Source organism: Strix uralensis, chromosome Z, assembly GCF_047716275.1.
Source record: "Strix uralensis isolate ZFMK-TIS-50842 chromosome Z, bStrUra1, whole genome shotgun sequence".
NCBI classification, from domain to species: domain Eukaryota; kingdom Metazoa; phylum Chordata; class Aves; order Strigiformes; family Strigidae; genus Strix; species Strix uralensis.
The window spans coordinates 98,247,336-98,259,992 of NC_134012.1; the positions used below are offsets into that span (position 1 = coordinate 98,247,336).

The window sequence follows — 12,657 nt, forward strand, 5'->3', positions numbered from 1 at the left end:
AAAAGTACTAAAATCCTGGCGTAGAGCTGATGAAAACCAACAGTCACCCAGGGGCTGGTTAGATAGTGCTGGGCTGCAATAACTGCCTGAACTCTAGAGAAGTGGGATGTCGCAGGGGTGCAATTAAAACAGCAATCTATCCTCGAAATTATACTGACATTGATTAAAGGGCTTTGGGAATTTTGCCATGTTTTAACTCTTCCTGAACATCAGGCTTAATATGCCAAAGATTGAATAATCCAGTGTTGCAAGTCACTCCTGGAAATCTTGGGCTGTGATGCTGGCACTACACTGGGCAAAGGACATTGATCCTGTTAAAGAGTGGATATTAAAAAGGCAAAAATATTTGAGAAACGGCACTGTGGACTGTGTGTATCTGAAAAAAGCCTGCCATGATTCAGTATAAGTTGCTTTTCCAAAATTATTGGAAGGTAGGAAAAAAATCCCACACATTTTTCTTTTCTCATTTTACATGTTTAAGCCAAAACAAAAAAAAAAAAAAAAAAAAAAAAAAAAGGCTTATGAGATTTAAGCTATTTATTACCAAATAAAACTGCATCTGGGCCGTGTGCTTCTGTGCCAAGTTTTGTCCTCACGAGAGCACAAACATCGAGAGTTACGAGCCCCTCGAAAGCAAGGTTGATGATGGAAACATTGACTTAGTCTTAACTCTCTCGGGGATGCCAGATGCTTGTTGGGATATTTCAGAAGCTGGTTGCAGGGAAATGAGATGCTGCCTGTGATGTGGAGCCATACTTGCAGTGTCCTACCTGGTTGCTGTTGGGCCACCTGCAGCCCTGTGGGATATTCTTGATGGATTAAGTAGGAGCTTGATTTCCTATTCCCATTGTGGTGGAAAAGCAAGTCTCTTGCAATCAGCCTCCTTTGACTTCCGTGGGAGGGGAAAATATCCACAAGCGGGTAGATTTTCATGCCAGAAAGGACAGCTGTTGTCAGGTTCTCCATCTCACGTCCCAAAATTAATTCCTGCCCAAGCAAGAGGACGTCCTTTAGGAACCCATCCAGACTCAGTTTTGCCAGCCCTGGTGCTGAGGAGGGGATTTTGGCTGTGGGTGTGTGGTGCCTGGTGTTTCAGCCTGTGTTGGCTGCCAGTCAGTCCCGGCTGATGAGTTTTGTCAGGCTCATTACCAGGTTGATGCGCCTCGTCCTGCCCAACTAGTGCAAGGTACCATTTTAGGCTGTGATCAACCATAGTTTCATCTTTGCTCTTTCTAATGTGGAGACATGGCTCTCCTGCAGTGCCTCCCTCCTGGGTGCATGCATGGCACCCTTGGGCTCCTCTCCAAGTCTCCTTACGGCTTTGGCATCAATAGAAAGGGCTTACTGCTCCCACAGGACCCTACCTCCTGCTTTTCTTATAGCAAACACTTGTGCCTTCAGATGCTGCTGGGCGCCTGGGAGCTCATGGTTTGCTGATTTTACCAAAAATCACTTTCCATGGGACAGCCTGCCACCTGCAAATAGGACCTGTATGGCTTTTCTTAGACAGATGACTTTACATTTAACCCTATAAAATGCATATTCCTTGCTGCCTGGGTAGAGTTTTCCTTTATATATTATTATAGCAGGGACTAGCAGCACAACTCATGCCAGGACCTCATACAGAAATGTGAAGTAAGAGCTATCTCTGCATAGAGAAACTGATGTAAACACAGCTCACTCTCTCCTGGAGTGACTCTTGCCTATAAATTTTGGGATATTAAGTTTGATAGGGAACAGGCTTCCAGGATCTTTGATTTTTAGCTGCAGAATTCTTATTCATGGAATGTAAAAGGGGAATTGCCAGGATGTGGCACAGCAGCACTCGCGGTAGCTGGGGTTTTCCCAGATCCGTGCCAGATCACCGTGGGCGCCCACCACATCTCACATGACTTCTCCTCAGCCTTGGTCCTTGGGATGGACCATGGTCCCGCTGCCGCGGTGCTGGGGGTGCAAACAGCTCCCTGCATGGCACCTCTCACCAGTGCACAGTGATGGTCTAACCTCCCAAGTCTTTTAGGTTAATTAAATGAAAAGGTCCAGTGGGGACTGGGGACTTGCAAGAGCTCCATGGGTGCAAGCCCCCATGGTGAGAACTTCTCTTAGATTTGGTGAGGCTGCTCTTAGACTGGGAGGGTGAGCTCCGGGGCTCAGGATAGGACCTTACAGCACTGTACAAAGGATTTGTTAAACCTGTTCATTCACTGCATCCCACTGACCCACCTACTGGGAGCATTTCTGCTCTTTCTTAAGAGTTCGTTTTCATGTTTTTGTACTGTAGCAATTGTAAGACCCTGTCTTCTGTCTGTTGTCACTTGGAAGAAATGCCAGCTGCTGAACGGTTCCTGTCTTCTGCCTTGTGGGGTGAGGAGGGACATTTTTTGGTGTGGGACCTGGGCAGTAGGTACAGCACACGTTACAAGTTGCCCTCCTGGCCCCACTGAAGGTCTCACACAGCCTGGTAAATGCTTTGCACCCTACCTGGCATGTGTCTGCAGGGTTTAAGATAAAAACCAGGAGGTGACCTGCAACACAGGATCAACCAATCCCTTTCCAAGGGGATGTACCACATCCTGAGTCCCATCGTCTCACTGCTACAAACTTTATTAGCCCTCAGCATTAATAGCTGCACTAATGACACACCCACCACTTGCCATGTCCCTTTCTTTAATAGCCAGTCTGACTTCTTGCCACTCCCCAGTGCTGTGCTCCCTCCGTGAGTTCAGACAGCTGGTTTTGGTGGCACATTTCTGCAGATGGAGAAACAAAACTTGGAGCTGTGCTCCGCTGTCAAAAGTTCTGGCTTTGGGGCTGATTTGACAGAGAGCCAGTAAAGAAGAAAGGCTGGACTGCAAAACATCCCCCATCCAACCTGATGTGCTGTTCCCAGGAATGGTGAAACACTTTACCGGTTTCCCAAACCTACACCCCAAATCACTACCACTCACTCTGGAGTTGTGCAGACGTCTTGGGTGAGATCTCCCATCTCCGGGCAGATAAATGAATCAAGTAGGAAAACCCAGCTGGTGATCACAGCCCCATTTGAGACATGGGGTGGGGGGAAAATCAATGCATGCTAAAGAGAGATAGATGGGATCAATGCAGAATAAGCCCCCCAAAACAGCCTCCTGTGTTTTTAGGACAGGTGTCAAATGCTGCTCTGATCTCTCCCTAGCAGGGAGGTTTAAAGCAGGTCAGAAAGCATGCTCCAAAAAGCATCTTTCCCCTCTCTAATGGTAAAGGGAAAGCGGGATGGAAATCTTCTCTGGAAATCCCTATGGAAAAAGGCGAGACAAGGTGTGGGGAGGAGAGGGCTGGCACCAACGCCGCTGGTCCTCACCCAAAAGCTGCTGAGGAGGGAGGGAATAGTTGGCACAGGATTGGGAGGCTGTCGCTGCATCCTCACAGCCTTGTGGGGCAGAGCAGTCCTGTTCCCTAGGCTGTGCTGGGACTGTGGACAAGCCCTGGCTCCCGAGACCCCACGGGGTACAGGCATACTGAAGGACTCGACTCCTGTCTGAGCTGCTGCAGCACAGCGTGGGCTGATGCTGAGCAGATGCACGTCTGAGACCAGGTGTCATCACCAGGCCTTTTGTTTAAACAGGGACAAGAGACACTGAGAGCATTGGCTTTTCCCATTAACGTCTCCCCTGGAGAAGGGTTAAAGTTGCTTTTGGATTTCAGACCCACCAAGTCTGGCAACATTCGGGTGGAGAGTTTCGGTTTGGGCTGTCACAGAATTAAGTCACTCTGTAAGTGATGCAGCGCAGCACTCAAGATCCTGCCAGGTCCTTGCAACATCTAGCTGGGGTTTTTCCCCTCATAGTTTTGGCTTTTTGCCTGTTTTTCGATGTCCTGTGTATCCTTACCAGTAGGAGGGAGCTGCTGCAAGCCCCCCAGCCAGTCATAAGGAGCAGTTAAGAGTGTTTTAAGGCAGGTGTTGAGCACTTGCAAATGTCTGGGGAAGGCTTTGGACACTGTGAAAGCAAGGAAACATTGGAAACCCGAGTATTGAATTTCCCTTTCCAAACAACTGGCTGCAGCATATCGCTGCCTGTCAAAGTTGAAGGGTCCTGCATGCACAAGTCAGCACATTTTTACATTCCCAAGGGCAGGGATAGTGCCTCCCCATTGCTCTCTGCAGGCAAAGCCAAGTAATAGACCACTGTCACGTCAGGATTTTTTATTTTTAAATTGAGCGTGAATTCCTTCCCCTGGTTAATTTTCACATTTCCAGGTTGAGGACTAATTCATGTGGATATAACACCCTGTTAGTAATGTATAACAATAAAAAGATGAGCTCTCTTGACTCCTTTGACCAAAGGGTCCTGCTCCAACATTTTCTTTAATTGGGCTAGCAGTCCAAACTATGGAGAAAAGCCATTGAGTCCAGGCACCTGTCAATAAACTGGGAAAAGCTCTGGTTTTGTTTGCCTTCCTCAACATACCGCACATAAAATGGGCTTGGGTTACACACAGGAGCTGTCTGGGATTATGGTGGGGGAGAAGGGATGGGTGAGCACATTGGATTGCATGGCTGATGGGCAAAGACCCAAGAGTTGCCTTGAAGTTCAAGTACCTCTCTGCACTTAGCAGCACTGGGGTTTCGCTTGGGCATAAGCCCTGCAAATGGCCAAGCAGTCCAAAAATGTAATTGAGATCTGAGATGTGACCTCTGCTTTTATCCTGGGCTTTGAAGGCAAGCGATTCCTGTCGGCTGTTCTTTCTCCATCTTTTCTGACGCGTTCAGACCAAACAGAAATGAGATACATATTATAAAAAAGTCACAGAGGAGTTTTGTAACATCTCCAAAGCTGCATTTCCTCCAGTACCCTTTTCCCTGGCAGACACACAGATCTGGGCCCAAAACTGTGAGAAACAGGGCAGTTTGGGGAGGAAGAGCTGGGCTGGGTGGGAAACATCACACCGGGCTGCCAGGGCCACCCATCCCTCCAGGCACGTGAGAGCTTGGGAGGGGAGAAGTGAAATTAATTTGGACCATTAAATCTCAGAAAGCATTTTCTTTCAGTGCGGTTTGGCTTTTTTTTTTTTGGTGTGCCAATCCAAAAATCATAAATACACCCTCAAACACTAGAATAAAGCTATAATTAAAACACAGTGCAAAGTACAAAAGCAGAAAGACGGATTTCAGTGTAGCAACGCCGCCAAAAGTGTTTCTCCTTCCTCCTTGGAAAATACTGCTGAATTCAACACTTTCCTGTGAAACATCATCTTCAACAAATGTTGGGGCTTTTTTCCCCCTGAAGCTAGTGGAAAAGAGTCACAGGAAAAAAACCCTCAGCCAGTGCTGTATAAACAGTCGTCTCTCTCCTGTGATGGGTCCAGGCTGCCCGGCTGTACCCCATCACTGTCTCTTCTGGCTTCCCATCCCCATCACTCAGCATTGCTTCAGCCCCAATAGAAATATGCTAATAAATGCTGGTTACTGCCGGTTGTTTTTCTGTTGAGTGCCAAGTCTGGGCTGTGGAAGAAGTCCCACTTCAGCCGTTTTTGGGTACATTAGGGCTGTGCATGGTTTCCCCCTGTGGTATGCAGGAAAGGAGATGCTCTGCTCAGTGTTAGGGACCACGTGTGTCTGTACAAGCCTGTGCTCCAGCTACACCAGCTCACGTCACTCAGCAGTTAATGAGAGGCTTCGTTAGGGTGAGAGAATGTTGAATGGGGATCATACAAGCAGGCAGAGGCAATCTGCAGTCTCTGAGGTCTGTTTATGTGGTTTTTGCAATGAGCTGAGCTGGGTTTTGCTGGGCCTGCACAGAGGTCCATAGAGGTGGGGTGCAATAAGGGCTGTTGAGTGGTGTGACCATCAAGCTGGTGATGGGGGACCCCATGTCAGCCCCTTTCCCCTAAATCCCTTTGCAATCCTTTTCCACCAAGACTCTGAGCAGGAGGATGAAAAATCTCATGTTTCCACCCATGACCCAACCATGCTCTGCCAGCCACCACAGACCAGCCCCTTGCCCACCGCAAGGGCTCCATCCTGACTCCGTCCCTGGTGCTGCACAGCCTGGCCAAGCAAATAAGGCAAACAGAAATTCTCTTTATCCATTGCTAAAGTGTGCCAGAGCTGCTCCTTGCCTGGCCACAGGCTGGTGCTGGGGTCTGCTACCCATGTCATAGCACTAGACACATGGGACAGCAGACTGCACCCTGGGCTGGATTTGAGCTGTCTGCCTATTATTTTTGGCACGGTTCTTGCCATTTGCTAAATGAAATGAGAAAGCTGTTGGTGAAGGTGCTGAAAGTGAGACAGATTCCTTCCTGTCTGATAAATTTTTCACAAATTCTTTCCTCCTCCTCTTCCATCCTCCCCACCCTAATCTCCTCGCCCTGCAATTTGCTATCCTATAATGGGAGTGAGACGACATGATAGCTCCCTCTGTGCAAGACCACTAAATTTTTGTGCAGCTGGATATACCATGGTTTATTCTTTTAATTTTTTCTTTTCCAGGTGCATTGTCACCCCTCATTTCCTATTAGTAAGTCAATTTAACTCGTTTAATAAGGGTATATTCACAAAATAATTTGCAAAAGGTTAAGACGTGACTGATGGCACCAGGCAATTAGTAGTTAATTTGTAAACGCGGTGTGAGTCCCTGAGGCGGCCCTTCTTGGTGCGCCACGTGAAGCTTGGGCTGCTCCCACAATTTTAGCCTTTACTTGCTCTATACCGTGGGGACCAATGCTAACTTCCCACCACGCTGCCGTCTCTGAGGAGAATGTTAATGCACGTCCAGGGAAACAAGCTGCGCTATTAAAAGCCTGGCAGGCTCTCTGCAGAGCCCAGTGCTCAGAGAGGCACCACGGATGGCTCCTGTTTATGGGGTTTATCTGCCTCCCCAGGGCAGGAGGAGGGGTTGTGGGGGGTCTAATCAGGGCGAAACGGCTGAGACAGCGCAGCTCCGGCCCCTGGTTTGGCTGATTACGATGAACAGATATCCGTGGCTGCAAAATCTGTCAGTGAATGAAGCCAGGGCGCTCTAGGAGCTGCCATCTCCCTGTGCCGTGATGGGATCAAGATGTATAAACAGCCCCAGCCTCCCCACTACCCTCCCGGCCCCCACATGCTCGCATGCAGACCGTGAATGCCTCGACAAGCTGGCCAGGTTGTCTTACCCAGGGGAAAAATTCACATGCATCGCAGGCAGCTTAACAGCGTAAGACAGATTTTGTTTTCCTTTCGAAGGTGGCTGGGCTCCCTGGGCTGCAGCTGTCTGCTCGAGATACCTATCCCCAGCTCCAGCTCTGGGCCTGATCCTGCGTCCCTTCCCAGTAGCCTGACTGCCTCAAAAATATTGTTGCCACGAGGAAAGGAGGTGGAAATAAATTGTTTTGCTTTCTGGGTTTTTCTTTTCATAAAGCCCATAGCATCCAGGCTCTCTGCAGGGATTACCCAGGGGTTTTGCATCTCCGACATGGGTCAGTGTTTAATGAGCACACAGATCCCTTGAGCCCTTCTGGGTGAACTGTTGGTGGATGGATAAATTTGCATGTGCATATGCATAGTCAAATCTTGACTGATACTAAAGGAGAATCCCCAGTGACAGAAATACCCAGTATCAGATCAGTACATTTCTGTGACTTGATGTCACATACCAACCTGCAAAAATATATGAACTTATCATTTGCAGGGTTCACCTGGGGGTGTGAAGGAAGAGGGAGCATTTCTTTTCATGAAAAAAGTCCAGGCTGCTTCAGATAATGTATAGAAACAATAAATATAACTGTAGAATTGAAGAAAGAAAAAAAAGAAAAAAAAGAAAAAGCCGTGGAAGTGAGAAAGCAGTGGCGAGGGGGATGTGATGAGTTTCCCTGCGGGTTTCCGCTGTGTTCGAAGCCTGCGTGAGCGAAGGGTGGAAACAGCGCGGCGGCGAGCAGCCGAACAGGTTCAGCTATCAATGCGCCTGCATCATCTGTTGGCTTTCTAAAAACGAATTTATACCTCCTCGGTTTGAGACTGCAGTCTGTAATTGCCATCTTCCAGCTAAGAGTTTTGGGTGCTTCATAAATAGCTGTTTAGCAATCTTCCCCGAGGGGTTTTTAGCTGAAGATCGTCTTCATGTTGCAGGTAAGGAGATGGGGCCATGGCGTCACTGAGCTGTGTAGCTGTGGGGAGCAGACCCAGCTCCATGGCAGGTCCTCGGCATCACAGTGTGAAGCCACAGTGTCCGTCGCAGTGGAGGTGAGCCAGACCTGTTGGAGCAGCTATTGACCTGCACTCGTGTTCTGGCAGCAGAAGGAATTAATGAAGGGCCAATTCCCCCACCCCTTGATCCCTGGCACTGACCCTGACTTTGGGATGTGACAAAAGAAGCTGAGGGGAGTGGATACAGCAGCTATCAGAGCATCGCACAAGGCAGGGAAGTGTTGCTGGTCCTCACTCAAAGGCATAAGGTGGATGGGGCATCCGTGGCCACATGGTCCTACACCACCATACTGTGTTGTAGCCTCTTTTGGGCCAGGCTTGGCCCCAGGCTTGCCAGAGGACCACATAGCTCCTCTTTTTCATCCCACAGTCAGCCTGGCTTGCCCAAGACTTGATTCCACTTCTCCACTGGATCCCATCTTTGCCTCCATGTGTTAGGGCAAACTTTTAGACTTGCAAGGCACTTTTTAGACCTTGATTATCTAGGTTTAGGTGTTAGCTGCCTTTATGGATTAGCTGAGGACAGGTGGGTGCAAGGCAACAAGAGTTGTCTAAGGTTGAGTGGGCAGGCTGAGAAAGATAACAGACCTTGCAAATATGTATGATCAACAGAAGAACATGAGGAACTAATATGGGGAGGGAGAGGAAAGACAAAGAAGGGAAGGGGGCAAACACCCCCCTGCTCTGCTGAGAAATAATTCAGTTTAGATGCTTGCATTGAGACAGAGGTCTCTGATTTCAATGACATTTGCCCTCAACCAGTTAATGGGAGGCTGCCCAGAACTGGAGTATGTTGTCTGCTTTGCTTACACAGATGTGACGCATTGCTCATCTCAGAGCTGCTGATCTGATGTTGCTCTGAGCTGTCATTATCTGCCACAGCTACAGCATTTAAATGAAAGGAAGAACGAACAGGACAAGAAAATAAGGATTTCTGGCTGGTGGGCAGCCTGCCAGCGAGCCCAGAGAAATCAGCTCTCCACGGCTCCAGGTATGAACAGCTGGAGATACTCATGCCATTAGGAGGAGCACAGTAATGAACCTCCTGTAGTGGGGTGGACCGTCTCCTCCTGATCAGAAGGATGGACATGGGGACACATGTTTCCAGGTTGGCATCAGGTCAAAAACCTCTCAGGGCTGGTGAGAACTGCATTGCCTCTGCAGCAAGGATGCTGGGCCTTCCCCTCCCTCTTCAGCTGGAGAAGACAAGTGTTTGCAGCAAAGGCCACTGAAGTTGATGAATCTGTTTAGGTGCCTTTGGGGTAGGCCATAAAAAAAGACATCCAAGATCTGGTTGACCCCTCTTCCTGAAAAATCAAAGTATCCCCATGGAGAGGGAGAATCCTTCTGCAGGATGAGGACCAAAACTCGAGCTCATTGAGCTGGGAGAAGATCTCTGCCTTGCAGATCCCAGAGCAACATTGCCTTCCTGCAGCCACTGCTGGGCTCATGGAGGATGCAATTAGTGGCCCTGGACTTCAGTAGGCACACTTTCCAACCTCATTGTCTTTGCCGAGGAAATGTTCTCAAAGCTTAGCTAATGAAAATGTCAGCCCTGCTCTTGCTCTGGTGAGGGAAAACAAAAGCTGGAGGGCAGTATCTGGACTCGTTTTCAGTCATGGATTGATCTCTACTGTGGCAGACATTACTGTCCAGGCAAAAGGCAGATTAAATCCATGAATCAAATTTTCTCGAAGCATTTTATGGGCAATGCTTGTCAGTTCCAATGCAAATGTGATCTAGGACCAAACTGTGGCTTAGGAAAGAGAAAGAAGATGTGTTAGCAGAGTAATCATTAGTAGACACTGCTAATGTGAGATCTTCCATTGCATTGAATAGGGGTGAGTGCTGCGAGCCAGATTTTGTTGTTGGTCATGGTGTATACCTAGAGTAAGGCTGCTCAGCTCGTGTCAGCAGGGTGACACTGGATTTACTTGAAGTATGCAAGACCAAGTGGACTTGGAAAGCAGTCTCCATGAAGGCCCTTTGCAGCTAGATACGATGAGCAGAAGACGGTAAACTTGCAAATAGATAACTTTGAAACGTAATGTTCTGTTTTGCACTGTTATTTGTTTGTCAGGGCTTTCTGGGGTCCACCAGTACGATGCTTGGCAAGGACTGGCTTTTTGTTGTGCAAGCAGATTCAGTTATGCCAGCTGTATGATTTGATGACTGCTAATAAGCATAGATTTGCTGAAGTATTCCCTGAAGTCTTTGCTTTGAAAATCCTCATCAACAATTGGATTAGTTGTAGGGAATGAACAATTACAACACAAGATAATGTATTATGTTAAGACAAATTGATGAGTTCTATTTAATCATATGGTCCCAGTCACATCTTGATAGTATTTTTCCTATGGAGGGCAATGCATCATTACACCAGTCAGTACCAGAAAAAATACTAAAAAATGCTTGCTTTAATTGTCTAGTACCTAAAAAGAAGAAAAATTAACTCTCTGTACCAAACCAAAATGGGTTAGACATTTACTTTAGGTTATGCTGGCTCTGCATGTCTTCCTGCCCAGATATCAGAGATAAAGTTTGCACTTTCTGGACCACAGGGAAGTGTATGACCAAGTTTCTCACAAGGACCGTCTTGGTACAGGAGGAGAAATTCAAGTTAAAAACTCAGACGTGATGATCTGCCCACCCTGTTCTCTGTAGTTCATCATGGCTCTGGCATCAAATGTCCTGCAGAGGTTTTACTAAATCATACTAAGACCTCCCAAGATACAGCAAGAGTCTGGAAATCCTTGGCTAAGGTTGCACCAGGTATCAAGAGACGAGTGAGATGCAGAAGATTAGAGACTGGCTTTTTCTGCTTTACTTATGTGCTACAAAATATGTCCCAGTAAATGTGGGGGAATATCACTAAGCTTTGCTGACTTGTGTCACCCTAAGCCATTTTTGTCTGAAATCTAACTAAACTGCTGCCTGGTGGCGCAAGCTGGTGTGTTTGGGTGTGCAGAGGGATTATCACTTTAACCTGCTCTCCCACCTTGTCTTCAGGCTCCATGAGGACCTAGAGGTGTAAAACCTGTAACTTGCTGTAGCAGCTTTCCCTTGGGAGGACTCATAGCCATTAGACATTGAGCAATTCACCATGAGCTGCTTTGCAAGTCCTCAGCAAACACAGCAGTTAGGAGACATCTCCCCATGATTATGGTGTTGCTCAGCTTTAGCAATGGGCTAGAGCAGCACAGGATCCCTGTTTCATTACTCAGCCTTTACCTGTTTGTGGGGTACGGTGAATTGGGGCCAAGCCAACAGCAGAAAATATAACCTGGGGGAACGGGGTATGTGGATGGCTCTTGGGTCTGGGTTTGCAGCTCCATCATTGAGGAACAGTGGGTCTGATCCCACTTCCTCTGGTTTTAATTAATAATGTAGTCAAATCATGTTGTTATCTGATGGCATGAGAAATTATTACCTTAAGAGTTCTGCTGCTGGTGGCACACGTATTTGTTACCTGCTGCCTCTCTCAGAGGGGCACTATGGAGGACTAATTTGTATTTCAGAGATGCTGTGTGTAATTACTTATGCACAGTTTTACAAACCATTCATTTCTATTAGGTCCTTTCCTGTTGTTTCTCTTCATGGCATCTGGCTTGCTTTGTGCATCTTCTGTTTCCATATGGGTGTGAACAGAAAGGGCTCAGGGCTCACTGAGTTGCCGTGAGGGACTGGCCCTGCCTGTCAGCAGAAGGGAGATGTGAGCAGAAAGGATCTGGGTGAAGAAGGCATGATGTGCATGCCTGTGTCTTGGGATGACACTCTGTGTCTCTTGGTGCTGTTGTTCCTGGATATTTTGTGCCATTCCCAAAGATTAAAAAAGAGGTGTATTTTAGGAAGATGAAGTGTTCAAAAAACTGAGCAAAAAGGTAGGTGTCCTATCCTGGGGCTGATCCTCAGCAAAGAGGCATCTCTAGTAGCCTCACTTGAGTCTCATCCTTCACCAGTGAGTTTACTTTTTCCCTAGTTTAAGAGCCAAAAGTTTTGCCGTGACGCCTATAAATGCTCTGGGAATGTAGGAATTAATGTGCTGGATTGGGCCAAGGGCCCATCCAAGCAAGGATCTTGAGCAAGGTGCAAGCCAGTGCCAGATGTTTTACAAAGAGCCTCCACTACAGATATCTTTCACACCTCATTTCTTCCTCATTCCCATCCGTTTCATGTCTGGTTTCATAGCAGTCCGAGTTGTGTTTCCTGCAGCCACTCTCTCCCTGCATGCAGCTTACAAGGGTAAGCTATGAAGGGTCTCAGCAAAGACACACGGTCTTAGTCCTGGCTCTCAGAGGTGGAAGGTGTCTTATTCATGTCCTGCAGTCAGCAAGAGACAGTTTCTGAGAGCAGAGATTATTTCCTTGCCTATGAGACATTTTTAGACAGTCAAAGAAATACTTTGGATTTCATGGAAAGTCAGCAAGCTTTGAAAACTTTGGTGAACTCCTAACCCATGAAATCATAATTTAGAAAATGGAGGGTTTTCC

The 12,657-nt window shown here is 47.5% G+C and overlaps 1 protein-coding gene across 1 annotated transcript in view; it reads left to right on the plus strand.

Moving 5' to 3' along the window:
- ARK2C (arkadia (RNF111) C-terminal like ring finger ubiquitin ligase 2C) overlaps positions 1 to 12,657 on the plus strand; it is a 52,576-nt gene that overhangs the window by 23,224 nt on the left and 16,695 nt on the right. The gene's annotated exons all lie outside the window — the stretch shown is intronic.